Source organism: Budorcas taxicolor, chromosome 12 (assembly GCF_023091745.1).
Source record: "Budorcas taxicolor isolate Tak-1 chromosome 12, Takin1.1, whole genome shotgun sequence".
Lineage (NCBI taxonomy): Eukaryota > Metazoa > Chordata > Mammalia > Artiodactyla > Bovidae > Budorcas > Budorcas taxicolor.
Genome location: NC_068921.1, coordinates 76,386,984 through 76,404,165, shown reverse-complemented (window position 1 = coordinate 76,404,165; position 17,182 = coordinate 76,386,984). Strand labels below are relative to the sequence as shown.

Below are 17,182 nucleotides of genomic sequence, written 5' to 3'. Positions count from 1 at the left end.
AAATATAGAAGGAACATCTTTTTGGCACTGGGATGAGAAAGGATTTTTAAGTAAGAAACATAAACCCTAGATTATAAAAGAAAACACACATTTATCTACTTCGTAATTTAAAGCTACAGTAGGCTAAAAGTTACAAGAAGGGGGCGAGGAAGTAAGGATTCCTTTTCTGAAGGTCTGGGTAAAAAGGAAGATGGAAAATGGAATTGTGCAACAGCAAAAGCAGTGATTCAGCTGAAGACAGCAAAATGTTGTCATAAATATCACGAACTGTGAAAAAAATCTGAACAAATCAGAACTGTGAGATTTTAATTAAGTAAAAAATTTAATTTTTTTTTTTTGTCTCAAAGTATCCAACTGTGATGGTGAATTTATCCATTTGCCCATAGTTCTAACCCCAAGTATTTGGAACATGTTCGTGTATGTGGAAGCTGTTATCAGGCACACATACATAGACCCTTTTATCACAATAAAGTCTCCTTCTTTGTTTTCAGTAATACTCACAAAAAAAGTCTATTTTGTCTTAGATTAATATGGCCACTTCAGATTTCTATTTCCGTATTAATCTTTCTTCATCCTTTTACTTTTAGCCTTTTGTGTGTGTGTGCGTCTGCGTTTAAAGTGTGCCTTGTGGACAGCATACGGCAGTTTCTCATTTTTAAATGCAGTCTGACAATCTCTGCCTTTTGATTAGCATCTTTGCCTGTTCACACTTAACATATTTACCTTGATACAGATGAATTCTGCTGTTTGGTTCTATCTCAACTGCTTTTTGTTCTTTGCTCCTACTTTCTTATTTCCTTTTGCATTAAGCAAATACTTTTCAGTATTTCATCTTAATTTAATGGAATTTTTAAAGCAACATCTCATATTTTTTCTTGTGTTTGCTCTAGGGATTTCAATACACACACAAGGTGCTTAGAATTAATACCAAAATACTTCAAGTAAAATAAAGGAAACTTATGAGAGGAGAGTTCCATTTAACATTACCCTCATTCACTGTGATACTTTTCTGTCCTAATACATTATGAACCCACATAACTGTGTTACTCACACTTTATGCAATCATATGTCTTCAAGAAATAAGGAAAAAAGTAATGACAATGTACAATTGTTGCCTGTACTTAAGGAGCTCACAATCTAGTAAGGCGGCGGGGTGGTTCTTAATGGGAAGGGTAGGTCAGAGATTCCTTTAAGGAATTGAGAAAGGCTAAAGATTTTTATTCTCTTGCCCATATCTATCCACCCACCATTACATATACAATTATGAAATCATGTGTTCAATTTTAGGAGGGACAGCCTATGAAGAATTAGTACATTCTACTCAGCAATAAACAAATGCATGACTGCAAATTCTGGCAGGGATAAAGTGTGCTCATTGGCGTAAAGCTCTATTCTAAGGCTCACTTATCTGAATATATGTATGCTCTGGAAGGGGAAGAATTCTGGTTGATTTTGATCACTTCATGGCCTCTGCACCTAGAAGAATGCCTGCTGGGAGAATGGTGAGTGAACAGTCCAAAAAATATGTCATCTTAGATTCTTTTAAAGGAAATTGGAAAGGTGCCAAAGGACACACTTTTTTGGTGCTAGCTTCATACTTTCCATATGACAAAAACATAGAATCCACTGGTTCACGCCTCTGGTACCTCAGCACAACCTCAAGTCATCAAATAAGTAAAGTGCTACTGTAAAATGTTTTGGGCAATGAAATAAAAATTTGTATGTTAAGGTAAGACAAGAAAAATTAAAACAAAGTTTTCTCTGCCCATTTCGTTGTTTCCCCAGCATCTTTGCCATGTGGTTACCCAGCCCTCCCCAACGGCAAAAATTCCTGCTCAACCACAAAGATCAATCTTTCTCCTTCTGGCGCCTGGGCAACTCCGTAGATGATAACACCCTTTACTCAATCCTGTGGGGGGTCACGATGACCCTCACATACCTTGTACGTGTAGACACCTTAGGTCAACAATGCCAAGACATCATTCTCCTCAAAGATAGAGAGTGATGCAGAACAGACTGGTCAGATGACCTGGGGAGATACTGGGCCACACGGAATGGAAATTCATAGCTTAAATACTTATGACCTTATTTTACTTATATTTTGACTATTTTACAAGATTATTGTTATTTGCATCACCAAATCTGTGTAAAATAAATGATGACTAGGCGACGTGAAACAACTGACCAAAAGCATATCCTCTAAGAGCCAACAGTGTGACTCCAGGTAAAGGAAGAAGCAACAAGAGTGAACCATTTCGTAGACCATAACACACTAGTAAGACGGGTGCTTCAGAGGCTTGTGGCTACTGTGAACAAGGCCTAGTCCAGTAACAGCACTGAGTAGCCTAATGATGAAATCCTCCTGACCTGGGAACGAGCATTCCTAAGAGCACTGGGGAAAGCTGGTGACGAAATGTCTCCCAAGCCTTAGTGAGTATTACGACTGAAAGGGAAGAAAGAGAACGAAGAAAGCTGCCCACCATCCAGTTCTCTAAGAATCAAATCACCAGCCACTGCAGTCGCTGACCTATAGCACACTCTGAGAGGAACTCAAAACAAAGTTCAGGGTGAGGCACTCTGTGCTCTGGGAAAACTGACAGAGCTGGCCCTCAGACAGCTAGATATTTCAGGAGAAATGTCATAAACTTTGGGTCTGGCATTTTCCCACACTTAGAAAAGCACTAAAATCATTAACTAAGCTATCTGTTCCTTGCAAACAGCAGCAACCTTCTGCCAAGATGTGTTCCTGATTGCATGCACCCTTTTGTCAACATCACATATGTTCTGGTCACCTCCTTCCCTCTGCAAACAGTTCTCAGAGCTCCCTGAGAGACTGTCCTGGGTTATAATCCTCAGGTTGGCTCAGATAAAATTTCCCATTTCTTTCTTAGATTGACTATTGATTAAAATATAAAGAGGTTTAAGAATTTAGTTTTCTATAAATATGTGATAATCACATCACTCTATTCTAGGAGAAGATGGGGGATAAGATAAGCACAGTAAACTTTACCTAAGTTATACCTCATTACTACCAAAAGCCTAGAGAGAGTATTATTATGAATTACAAATAATACTTATTCATTATACTAACTTACACATTACTTTTAACTTTCATTTTCATTATCTCATGAACCCCTCTTATACTGGGACTTCTGAATGAGAATTTGGTTGAAACCCCATAGCGTTTGTGGAAAAAAACAGGCTTTAAAAATAGACCATCTGCTGGGATTTGCATGTCAAGAGGCCAGGGGAAATTCTAACAGAGGGGTCTGGCAGGCCCACAGAGCCCAGAAGCCCCAGATCAAGCTGAGAGACCCAATGACAAGGGGTGAAGCAGTGGCAGGGGTCTTGGGCAGGCTGGGAGACAGGTCTAGGATGTTCAGATACAGTGGGAAGGAACATGTGGCCTGTGTCTGTGAAGGCCAGGTACACCCAGAACCAGAACATTCAAGCGACAGGAGCTGGGAATCCTGGCCAGCAAGAGGGCCCCAGGGGTCAGGCAACCAGAGAGCATTCTGGATCTCTTGCAGTTGTAAGTCTGGGCCAAAGGGGATAAAGAATTTAATTTGCTGGGTGGAACCATGCGAAACTCTCTTGATTACAGAGAGTAAACCTCAACTGTCCTCTGGTCTTGTTTAGTGTTAGCATGAAGCCACAGCCACAAAGGTGAGAAACCATGACACGGAACCAACACGCAGGTTTCTACTGATCTCTTTCTCCAGCCAACTACGGCTGAACAGAGACCCACGTGGCAAACTACATTGCCACGGTCCTGGCAAACCAAGGTCCCAGCACGCGAGAAATTTATCTAGCGGGACAGCAGGACAAATACAGGGGCCGTAATCCTGGAGGAAAGCGTGACTGTCTCAAGATAAAGATGAGACAGGGGGAGAGACGTCCCCTGATACCTGGACCCCTTCACACAGACTGCAAATTCACTCACGACCTGAAGAAAGCAGGCCCACTGAGGCCTCATTTATTCATTCAGTGCATGTTTACTGAACTTCTATTATGTGCCAGGCTGTGTTCTAAAGGCAGGGAGCAAAACAAAGAAAATTTCTGCTCTAAAGAATGGTCCGTTTTCCTACTCCTTCTTCTTCACTGAAAATGCTAAAGAAAGAAGGAAGGAAATTACTTATTGGATTATGCAAAGAATATGTACACAAATCAGAAATGCCCAAAATTATCTGTGCCATGTGTGATTAATTATGAAATGACTGTCCTTTCCATGACAGAATCAAGTGGCTTTAGCACTTATTGAAACAATCTTGCTATCCTGTTCTTTGTCAAGTACAAAACTGATTCAGATGAATTTCCCATAGCTCTCTTTTCATTTTCATTATTATTTTGAACTATCTATTTAAAACACTGGGTATCCTTCTGACTCTTGGGAATTTGAATTAGAAGAGGAACAGAATTAATTGAACTAATAATAGGTTATTTGTTTTTAAGAAACTGTCTTAGAAAGCTGCTCTAAGCTTTTCCTTTCAGTAAACCATGCTTCAAGAGGATGAGGTTTTCTGAAGAAAACTGTAAATTCCAGTGGTTTAAATACAACAGAAATTTACTTCTCTCTCATGTTAGAAACGCTCCAGCCATCTTAGCTGCATCCCAGGCAGTGGGGAGAAGAAAATGATGAAGGACAAAATGACGAAAGTCTACTTTCAGGAGACTTCCTGGAAGTCCTGCCAATAAGTATGCTTGTAGTTCACTGGCCAGCATGCCAAGATTTAGCTTGACAGCTAGACCTAGATACAAAGGCAACTGGAACACATGATCTTTTAGTTGGAGGTCCTGCTGCCTCTAATAAGATGAAGGTTCCATTAATAAGGAAAAAATACACTGGGAGGCAGCTAGAGTCTCTAGTACATGGCAAAAAGCCTTAATCAAACACTAAAAGGTAAATACCTTTTAATATCCCTTTCAACAAGGAGACTGTCCCCTTTTATAATTATATTCACTTTCATAAACTGATTCAAAAAATTAAAATTAAGAAGTAAATAGGTTTATGTTAAAATTTGTTTCTTACATTGGACTAAAAATAATAAAAATGAATTTAAATATCAAGAATAACTTATGCATTTACAGACAAAGATTCAACAGGGAAAAACTCAATCCTTTCTAAGACCAGGAACAAGACAAGGATGTCTATTCACCACTCTTATTTAACATTATATTAGAGGTTTTAGCTAGTGCAGTAAGGCAAGAAAAATAAAATGCACAGATCAGAAAGGAAGAAAGAAAACATATAAACCAAATATATTTCCTGATAACTTGATCATATATTAATATGTAGGAAACCCTAAAGAATCCACAGAAAAGCTACCAGAAATAAATAAATAGATAGATAGATAGATAAATAGATAAATAAATAAATAAATAAATATCCTCTAGGATACAATAGCAATTTACAGAAACCAACTGCATTCCATGTACTAGCAACAAACATTTGAGACAAAACTCCATTTAAAATAGCATCAAAATCTCACAAATTATTAGAAATACATTTAATGAAAGATGTATAGGGCCTATACATTGAAAATTTTTAAATTAAAAAGGGAAATTAAAAAATTACATAGTAGACACATACTATGTTTATGAATTGGAAGACCCAATATTATTAAAATAGTTGTACTAGTTACACATTACTGAATAAGAAATTATCCCAGACGCCGTGACTTAAAACAATATGCATTTAATATACATACAGTTTATGTGGTCAGAAATCTAGGGACTGCTTAGTTGGGTGGTGTGGCTCAAGGTCTCTCATGAGGCTGCATTCAAGATGTCATCCTACCTATGTTCATCTGAAGTCTCGACTGGGGTTGAAGGATCAGCTTCTAAGGTAGCTCAAAACCCAACTGGGAGATTAGTGCTGACTGCTGCCAGGATGTCATTGTTCTTTGCCATGTAGACCTCTCCACAGGGCTGCTTCAGGACCCTTGTGACATGGCAGCTGGCTTCCCCCAGAATGAATGATCTGAGAGAGAACAATATGGAAGCAATATGTCTTTTGTGATCCACCCTTTGAAGTCACACTCCATCATCTCTGCCATTTTCTATTCATTGTAAGTGAATCGCTGAGTAGAGCTCACATTCTAGAAGAGGGGAATTAAGTTCCATTTCTTGAAATACAAAATAATTTGTGGCCATATTTTTAAAATCATCAAAATGGCAATCTTTCCTTCATTGATCTATAGTTTCAGTGCAATCTCAGGTTAAATTTTAACTTTTTTTTTCTTTTTTGAAGAAAATCACAAGCTAACTTAAAAGTACATATGGAAAATCAAAGTTTCTAACATAGATTAACCAGCTTTGAAAAAAGATGAACAAAGCTGAAATACTTGCGTTACCTGATTTTAAGACTTACCATACTCAACAGTACTCAAAGTGGTATTGGCATAAGAATACACATATAAATCACTGAAATAGAAAAGAAAGTCAAGAAACAGACCCACACTGGTCAACTGACTCTCAATAATGGAGCCAGGGTAATATGCCAAGGAGAAGTCTTTTTGACAAACGTTGATGGAATAATGCTAGACATCTGTATGGAAAAAATACATCTCAATCCTTAACTTCACAAAAATTATACTCAAATTGGATCTCAGACCTCAATGTAATAGCAAAAACTATTACATTTTAGATGAAAACACAGGACAAAATGTTTGTGACATCAGATTAGCAAGTATTTGTTAAATAAGATATCAAAAGCACAAACTATTTTAAAAACTGAAACACTGAATTAATTGAGTTTAAAACTTTTGCTTATTGAAAGAAATAGTTTAGGAAACAAAGAAGCAAGCCACAGACTGGCACAAAATTTTTATAAAATATATTCAACAAAGGGCTTATACCCAGAATATAAAATGAGCACGAGAAAAGATGCTCAAATCACTAATTATCAGAGAAGCACAAATTAAAACCACAAGATATAACTGCACCCCAACTAGAATGACTAAAATTAAAATGGCTGACAATGCCAAGTGCTGCCAAGGAGATGGTGGAATTAGAACGTTCATATATTGATGATGGAAATGCAAAATGGTATAGTAACCTTGTAAAATATTATGGTGCCATATGTTTTTCAAATGATGAATTCAAGCAATTCTACTTCTAGGTATTTACCCAAGAGAAGTAAAAACATATGTCCACACAGAAATGCATACACAGATTTTCATAGCAACATTACTCATAATCGAACCTGGATATAACCCAAATATTCACCAACTAATGAACAGACAAACATTGTGGTATAACATATTTACAGTAACAAGGAATGAAAAAGTAATCAAAGGTAAATGGATTTCAAAAACATCATGTTAAGTGAAATAAGTAGAACATAAAAGACTTCATACTACATGATTCAAATTATATGAGATTCTAGAAAAGGCAAAACTGTGGTGACATAAAGAAACCAGTGGTTATCTGGGGATGGCAGGTGGGTGAGAGGACAGAGCAAAAGGAATGAAAAAAAAAAAAGTTTAGGGAGAGGAGACTGTTTTCTATCTTGACTGTTGTAGTAGCTATAAAACAGTATACAAGTACCCAAATTCACCAAACTGTACACTTAAAGTTGGTATATTTTATTGTATTGTAATACTTTAATAAACAAATGAAAAAATTTTTCATAAAAAAGTAAATGTGAAGATCTAGGAAGACTGAAATTTCTATATATATACTTCTCATCTTAAATTTTATAAAAGAGGTGAGATTTTCACAGACTGAAACCAGTCTTTAGCAACAAAAAACTTCTGATATCTTGAAAATATTTCCAGCTAACATAAACTAACACAAGAAGACTTTTCGATAATAAGTTATGCTATCATTTATAATAAATATGCCAACTTCCCTGGTGGCTCAGACAGTAAAGAATCTGCCTGCGATGCAAGAGACCCCAGTTTGATCCCTGGAGAAGGGAATGGCAACTCATTCTAGTATTCTTGCCTGGATAATCTCATGGACAGAGGAGCCTGGCGGGCTACTGTCCATGGGGTTCACAAAAAGTCAGCACGACTGAGTGACTAAGCACACACATAATGAATATATTAAAAATCACATGCGTTGATTTTACCATAGTTCTTTTGCAGAGGTGATAATAAAGATATAAGAAAAATATAAACATAATCAGCCCCAAAGAGGAAGGAACACTGGACATTTCTATTTCAAAACAATCAGTTGAAAGACATAATCAAAACTGATTCAAGACTTCCTATCTCTTGATAGGAAAACAATGTGAAGACTGTGAGAAAAGGAAAAAAGCACTCAGTGTGGCAACCGCCACGTAGTCTATCAGGAATCATCAAGAGTGAAAACATCTGGGTGTTTTCTTGTTGACCTCTTATCTCCATTTCTTTTCCCTTTGACTGGCAGCAGTACTGACCCAGCTGAATATATTCTACACTATCCTTTAAGCCTTCTCAAAGCCATCCTTTACTTCGTTTTCTTGTACACGACAACACCAGAGACATAAGACAATGAGTTTGTTGAAGGTGATGTTTGAGCTGCATTTTTAATCCATCATATGGAGGACCAGTTAAATAAATATCTTTGATGGTCTTAGAAGAGAAAGTACAGTACAGCTACCGACCAATTTCTTCGTATTAAGAAGAAAGCAGAGGCTGCCAACAGGATAAAGTTTTCTTGGATATTGGTCGGCCCACAAAATTCGTAATGAAGGCTTCAGGGAACTGTTGGGGGTATGGGTCTTTCAGCACCTCTGGGCACTTTTAAAACTTCTTTATGACCAGGATCTCCCTCCAGAATCCAGTCTCCATGGATGAGGATCAGGGCCTCTCCTTAGTGGGGTTGGCAAGGGAAGATCTAAGAACAGCTGGTACCTAAGTGTCTTGTGTTTAAAGCAGACATGGATGAGAGCCTTGAAACAGGCATTGGAAGGCACTGGGCCCACTGGACCACCAGAACACCTGGCCTTTGGTCCTGGCTCAATCACCAAGCAGTTGTGCAACTTGAGCTTCAGTTCTAAAACAAGAAGCCTAGGTTCCCCACCACTGCAGAGAGTGTGTCAAGAACCTAATGAGGCGGTACACACTGACAACATTCTGACAATCACAAAGAATAGCAGTGTTTTGTTGTACAGAAATGATTATTTTGATAATACTGAATTTTGAAACTCAGCAAGTATTTCTAGAATATAGATGAAATGCCAGATGTTTTGTTAGGCACTGGAGATGATAAAGAATAATGTATAGTTTCTAAATTGAAAGGGCAGATTCAGAGAAGGCTTCAGAGTTAGAACTTAAATGAATACGATTTTCTAGGAAAAGAAGGGATCTAATGGTGAAGGAATGGAGATGGCTGGAAGAAACTGCCATATGGTTATGCAAAGCTACCCCTGAAGAGCACAGATATTGTCTCCGCTATGTATCAGCTTGTATTCTTGGCAGCTAAGTTCCTTGTGCCTCAGTTTATCTATAAAATAGGGACAACAGTGTCTACAATACCAGGTTTTTAGGAGGACTAGTTTACCTAGTTTTTAATTAGTGACTTTCCATAGCTGTTATGTTTGTGAGTAGATGGCACCCCACTCCAGCATTCTTGCCTGGGAAGTCCCATGGATGGAGGAGCCTGGTGGGCCGCAGTCCATGGGGTCGCTGGGAGTCAGACATGACTGAGTGACTTCACTTTCACTTTTCGCTTTCATGCATTGGAGAAGGAGATGGCAACCCACTCCAGTGTTCTTGCCTGGAGAATCCTGGGGACGGGGGAGCCTGGTGGGCTACTGTCTAAGGGGTCGTACAGAGTCGGACATGACTGAAGCGATTTCGTAGCAGTAGCAGTTAAATAAATAGTATTTGTAAAGTGCTTAGAAAAGAGCTGTATTAGTCTGCTTTCTATTATCCCAAATTTCAGTTGCTTTTACAAAGGCTGTTTCTCACTCATCTTGCATTTTGGCTATAGCCCTGCTCTATGTGCTTTCTTCATTCTGGGATCTGGGCTGAGGGAGCAACTTCTATCTGGCACATGTTTTTCTCATGTCAAAATGAACAGAGCAATGGTGGGACCACACAAGGGTGCTTAAAACTTCTGCCTGAGAAGCACCCATCACTCCTGCTCATAGTCCAGTGGCTCATGTGAGTCAGAGTGGAGTCTGACGTTCATACAGCCCCTAGAGGCCCTGCAGGGAGGGGCCTACGGAGATGGGGCAGCAAATACTCTCAACCAACAAAACAGCTGAACAAACTATATAATCTACTACAAATGCTTGGGACATAGCATGTGCTGAGGGTTTGTTAAAGAAAAATAAGTGATGACAAAGAATCTCAAGACAGCATGAGATATCAGAGGGGTAAAGTGCTTAGGGGTAAACTCCTTATTACCAAATTCAGACTCAAACTGAAGAAAGTAGGGAAAACCACTAGACCATTCAGGTATGACCTCAATCAAATCCCTTATGATTATACAGTGGAAGTGAGAAATAGCTTTAAGGGACTAGATCTGACAGACAGAGTGCCTGATGAACTATGGAATGAGATTCGTGACACTGTACAGGAGACAGGGATCAAGACCATCCCCATGGAAACGAAATGCAAAAACCCAAAATGGCTGTCTGGGGAGGCCTTACAAATAGCTGTGAAAAGAAGAGAAACGAAAAGAAAAGAAAAGGAGAAAAGGAAAGATATAAGCATCTGAATGCAGAGTACCAAAGAATAGCAAGAAGAGATAAGAAAGCCTTCTTCAGCGATCAATGCAAAGAAATAGAGGAAAATAACAGAATGGGAACGACTAGAGATCTCTTCAAGAAAATTAGAGATACCAAGGGAACATTTCATGCAAAGATGGGCTCCATAAAGGACAGAAATGGTCTGGACCTAACAGAAGCAGAAGATATTAAGAAGAGGTGGCAAGAATATATAGAAGAACTGTACAAAAAAGATCTTCACGACCCATATAATCACAATGGTGTGATCACTCACCTAGAGCAAGACATCCTGGACTGTGAAGTCAAGTGGGCCTTAGGAAGCATCACTACGAACAAAGCTAGTGGAGGTGATGGAATTCCAGTTGAGCTATTTCAAATCCTAAAAGATGATGCTGTGAAAGTGCTGCACTCAATATGCCAGCAAATTTGGAAAACTCAGCAGTGGCCACAGGACTGCAAAAGGTCAGTTTTCATTCCAACTCCAAAGAAAGGCAATGTCAAAGAATGCTCAAACTACCACACAATTGCACTCATCTCACATGCTAGTAAAGTAATGCTCAAAATTCTCCAAGCCAGGCTTCAGCAATACGTGAACCGTGAACTCCCAGACGTTCAAGCTGGTTTTAGAAAAGGCAGAGGAACCAGAGATCAAATTGCCAACATCCGCTGGATCATCAAAAAAGCAAGAGAGTTCCATAAAAACATCTATTTCTGCTTTATTGACTATGCCAAAGCCTTTGATTGTGTGGATCACAGTAAACTGTGGAAAATTCTGAAAGAGATGGGAATACCAGACCACCTGACCTGCCTCTTGAGAAATCTGTATGCAGGTCAGGAAGCAACAGTTAGAACTGGACATGGAACAACAGACTGGTTCCAAATAGGAAAAGGAGTACGTCAAGGCTGTATATTGTCACCCTGCTTATTTAACTTATATGCAGAGTACATCATGAGAAACGCTGGACTGGAAGAAGCACAAGCTGGAATCAAGATTGCTGGGAGAAATATCAATAACCTCAGATATGTAGATGACACCACCCTTACGGCAGAAAGTGAAGAGGAGCTAAAAAGCCTCTTGATGAAAGTGAAAGAGGAGAGCGAAAAAGTTGGCTTAAAGCTCAACATTCAGAAAATGAAGATCATGGCATCTGGTCCCATCACTTCATGGGAAATAGATGGGGAAACAGTAGAAACAGTGTCAGACTTTATTTTTTAGGGCTCCAAAATCACTGCAGATGGTGATTGCAGGCATGAAATTAAAAGACGCTTACTCCTTGGAAGAAAAGTTATGACCAACCTAGATAGTATATTCAAAAGCAGAGACATTATTTTGCCGACTAAGGTCTGTCTAGTCAAGGCTATGGTTTTTCCTGTGGTCATGTATGGATGTGAGAGTTGGACTGTGAAGAAGGCTGAGCGCCAAAGAATTGATGCTTTTGAACTGTGGTGTTGGAGAAGACTCTTGAGAGTCCCTTGGACTGCAAGGAGATCCAACCAGTCCATTCTGAAGGAGATCAACCCTGGGATTTCTTTGGAAGGAATGATGCTAAAGCTGAGGCCAGTACTTTGGCCACCTCATGCGAAGAGTTGACTCATTGGAAAAGACTCTGGTGCTGGGAGGGATTGGGGGCAGGAGGAGAAGGGGACAACCGAGGATGAGATGGCTGGATGGCATCATGGACTCGATGGACGTGAGTCTGAGTGAACTCCGGGAGTTGGTGATGGACAGGGAGGCCTGGCGTGCTGCGATTCATGGGGTCGCGAAGAGTCGGACACGACTGAGTGACTGGACTGAACTGAACTGAACTGAGAGTGCTTAGTGACTCTGGAAGACAGGGTCCACGGGCTGAGAGAGGGACCCGAGGAGGCCTAACTTTGAAAGGCTCTGCAAGAGGGCAAGGTTTTTGCCTATAGGTAAAAGATAGGTGACAGTAATGCCAATTAGATAGCTGTATTTTATGAGGCACTCTGTGCCGGTTTTTATCAAGACACTGGCATGATTTCATTTGTCTTGCATTGAACATTTAAAAGTCTACCAGTCACTCCCCATGCAACACTTGTCTAAGACAACATTCTGTCAGCAGTGGACTGAGTTGCAACTGTCGCAACAAAGCAGAGGACAGGTTTCTTTCAGTAGGTCCAGGCTACCTAGGGTCAGGATAGGGGAAGGGGGCTCAGAGAGGAAGGGAGGGAAAAGAGGGGGGAGGAAAGAGAGGGTGAGAAAGAATCAGAGAGAGAGAGGGCACTGTACAATGGACTGATAAGCACTCAGTCTGGTGGTGGGATTGTAAATACTGTGTTAATTAGAAGACGGTGAAAGCACCCTCTACACAGGGCTGCTTTCTAAGGATCCACTGTCTTCTATACGAGCTTCTTTCACAAGCCCAACCCACCTCACATCCCTCTGCAGCTTCTGTCCTCATTTTCAATGACATGCTAAAAAATCACCTCAATCCCTCAGGTTCAACTGAAAACCTTGGGCGTCGGATGATGATCTGCTATGCTGTACCCTTCCTTTGGTGAGCTGGGAAAAGAAATCTAAGGGAAGAAAGAATAAGGGAGAAGAAAAGCAAACGTGAAGAGCAGAGAAAGATGTGAAAAGGAGCAGAACCAACACCCATCCTTATTCACCTGGGAAACAGGTCAGGGCTCCAAAACTTCCTCCAAAGAAGTTCTGATTTCCACAGTGGATTCTGCTAGGTCCGTGAGCTTTTTTCCCTTAATGATTTATCATGGAAAGCCCATCAACATAAGGTTCTGTTTGATGCTTTTTCTTTTACAGTTACCATCAGACAATGTTTTACTTTTTGTCTTTAAAACTTGTGGAGGGAAGAGAGACAGGTAAATTATAGCCCAGAGATGTGCCATCCTGATTCCCCCAAGGCTGCTTAACTCTCCCCTTCCCCGCTTCTGTGACTTACAAACCCTAATAAGACGTCTATAATCTCGTACCATCGTGAAGTTTCTGTTTGAAAAGCTTTAAAGATTTACTCTTTAAAGATCTACACCCACTGCCTACAGGAAAAACATACACACTCAGACCACGTCCAAAGTCCTAATGAATGCAGTATGAATCTGTGTTTCTAACCTTGTTACTGGGTAGGACAGATTTTCTTTCACACTACGGTGACTTGACTGTAAGATAATCAAAGTCTGGCATACTGTACAGAGCAGGTAACAAATGCAGGATATGCAGACTGTGAAAGTGACAGGTTGACGGGGAGAAGCCAGAGTCTGAGGAGGACAGGCCTGCCTCTTCACCTGCTCTCAAACAGCTTGAAAGAGGACCAAATGATGATGAAGACATGAATTAAAAAAAAGAGAAAACTTGGCAACAGCAGGCTCTTTCTATTTTAATCATTCCAGAATCAGCTCAGGCCTGAGACTTCAGCTTTTGAGACTTAGGGTACATCCCGCTGGTAATGACTCACTACTATGATTCAGAGGACGGCAGAAAATGAAGAAGTGCAGGGCTACAGACGGCCTGAAGGCTTTCTGCAGAACCACACAAAGAACTTAAAGTTCAGTAAGTAACCAATGTTTTCTTTATGGAAAAAAGTCTTATTAATATGGAACAAATGCAGTGGAACTGTGGAATACAGAGTGACTTCCTCCAAAGAAGGTCTCTCACAAAAGACACGAAGAAGAGAGAGAAAAAAAAAAAAAGACATGAAGAAGAATAGTGAGACATGAGGTGGGAACAGAACTCAAGGAGGTGCAGACTAATATTTTTGAAGTACCCACTTAAATGGAAATATTTCACTTGTGTACTGTATCAATTATTATACAATTCTGCCAACTTTCAAGGAAACAGTCATATTTATAGGCATTAACTGTTGGTATTCAAAGCCAGAACTGTCGATGGAAAAACAATGCAATATTAAAATAGGTATCAATGTTACATGTGAGTAATCTCAATCTTTATGCAAAACCAAATGCCCCTTATACTTTCTGGGCAGCAACTGTAATCCCCAAGGGATCGCAAAATGGATCCTAGCTGTTCTGGGCAAATCAACTCATTATTGCTCCTTGAAAGCTAAACACACTTTCCTAACCCCTCTCCAACCAGGAAAAATACTTAGTCCTTATTCTTTTCTGCGACACCACTCCCAACCTAGCAAAATACTGTACTAATGGAATTTACCCTCCTTTTCCTCTTTTAATCAGTGGGATACTTTTAAGCTGGGTATTCAGAAACATTTCTAATCATGAAGGGATGGGTGACACAAAGAGAGAGAAAAACTGGCCTAAAGCAAAATAAATCCACCCATAACTAAATAAAATAAACCCAAAGCTGGCAGCTTTTCAGAAAAGCATGAGTAAAGGTTTTGGTTTCTATAACAGCAGATAACACATTACTTATGTTTATACAAATGTCTCTTTATAAGAAAAAGCTCTTTCTCTTAAAAACCCAGATTGAAATCAAATTACTTCCTTACTACACATAGTATGTTAGGAGAACTACTGATTTCAGAGCTAAAAGGTGATCTTTTTATCAACAGGTTTTCTAACATTCCTCCAAAACACTGAATATTATCTGTGCATTTTTGGGGGGAGAGTAAAAATTTTATTTTATTTTTAGTATTTTAACATAAAAAACCCCAAAAAACAAAAAAAGGAAGTTGCTTGATAAATATGGGGAGAGGAGAAGTCACGTTGAGCAAGAGGCATCTGGGACAAGTTGTGGCTTTATGAATCTCAGACCTCGATCCTATAATCAGTGGTGTGTGAACCAAACACTCAAAAACAACACCCTCCTTTATAGTTATCCTTATCTAAAGTATACCATATTATATTAAATATTTCATAATAAAAGTGTGCTTTTCTGGAAAAAGTCAGAAACAAAATATTCATTAAATTCAAAACAAGCACTAACATCTATGGTATAATGTGAAGGAAAACTGGGGTAATTATCACTGACACTGATCATTTTAAGTCAACACAATCAATATCATCTAACTACACTGGGATAATAATAAAGAACAAGGTTGATATGAAGAGTTATCAGATTTGTGTAAGGATAACAGGTCTGTAACCCTGGTTGAATTACTTACAATAAAGTGAAGATTGAACTGGCTCAGAGATATTTATTAATAATGGGATTATTCTAAAGCTACATTCATCTGAAAATTGTATTTCAAATATCAAGCAATTCAATTCACTCTTCTGAATGTTAATGTTAAAAATTTGTTAAACTTCTGATTCCTTTATGAAATTAAATCAGCCCCTTACCACCTGTTAAGCATGTGTACTAGAAAAGGCTGACCACAACACACAAACTTTAGATTTTAAAAAGACTAGAAAGAGATGAGAAACGCAACCTTCAATTCTAGAGCACTGAATGTCATAGAGTGAAACTTTCTGAGGTGATATCAGGAACTTATTTGAAAACCAGGAGTCTGCAAACAGAATAAAGAAATAAAATGGGATGTCTTAAAACAAATGAGTCACATAGTGAGTTTATATTAAGGAAGGGCTCAGACAATGAGAGCAAATCAATCAACAGAAAACTAACACAATGAGACGTAATACACTAAGGTACTTTTCAAATTTTTGGATGTTTTAGGAAAAAAAAAGGACTGAAGATTATCACTGTTAAGAGAAACAGAATGTATCACAAACGAAAGAGTAAATTCTCAGGCTGCTCTCATTATGAAAGCAATTAACTCTCAACTTACTGTCTTCAGGTTGGTTAAAAACCTGCCAGTCAAGCTGGCAGATCAAGTGGGGATGAGATTAGATGGGGCAGAGCCTGGCCACTGTGTCTCACAGGAGCAGAATGACCCCAGGCTGTCCTTAAGTCACTACAAGTCTTAAGAATACCAGGTGGCTCAGATGGTTTGAAGACCTCACAATGGAGTTCAGCTCTGCAGTCCTGAAGCCAATCGGGACATCGGTGGAAAGTGTTTCGGGGGGGGGGAAACCAAGTGACTTCAGTCCTCAGAACTGTGGCTGGAAACTGCGAGGAGTGAAGGAATAAGTTGTATATGAAAAGAACAAACACAGAAAATGGTTAATACAGAGAGCGTAAAGGAAGGACAGAAGTGAGCTGGCTAAAAGCAATGACCCAGTGTCCCATTGTACTGTTCACCCAGGAAATAAGAGTAAGTAGTGATAACTTACTTAAAATGTCTGCAGTGGAATGCATGGTGGTGGGGGTGGGGGCGGCTTAGTCGCCAAGTCAAATCCAACTCTTGCGACCCCATGGACTGTAGCCCACCAGGCTCCTCCGTCCATGGGATTCCACAGGCAAGAACACTGGAGTGGGTTGCCATGCCCTCCTCCAGGGAATCTTCCTGACCCAGGGATCGAACCCAGGTCTCCCACATTGCAGGTAGATTCTTTACTGCCGAGCCACCAGGGAAGCCCAGTGAAATGCAAAGTTATGTCCAAATCCTTTCCCCTTGATGTTATACATATCCCTGTGAATCCAGTCTGTAACTTTCTTAGTCATTTCCAAGAAAGAAATTAAAACTATGTTCCACATATACTAGTTACAAACTTAGTTTTTATAGAAAT

General features: G+C 39.5%; 1 protein-coding gene across 1 annotated transcript in view; it reads right to left on the bottom strand.

The window, feature by feature from the left end:
- Positions 1-17,182, bottom strand: part of UBAC2 (UBA domain containing 2) — a 170,822-nt gene that overhangs the window by 45,320 nt on the left and 108,320 nt on the right. The gene's annotated exons all lie outside the window — the stretch shown is intronic.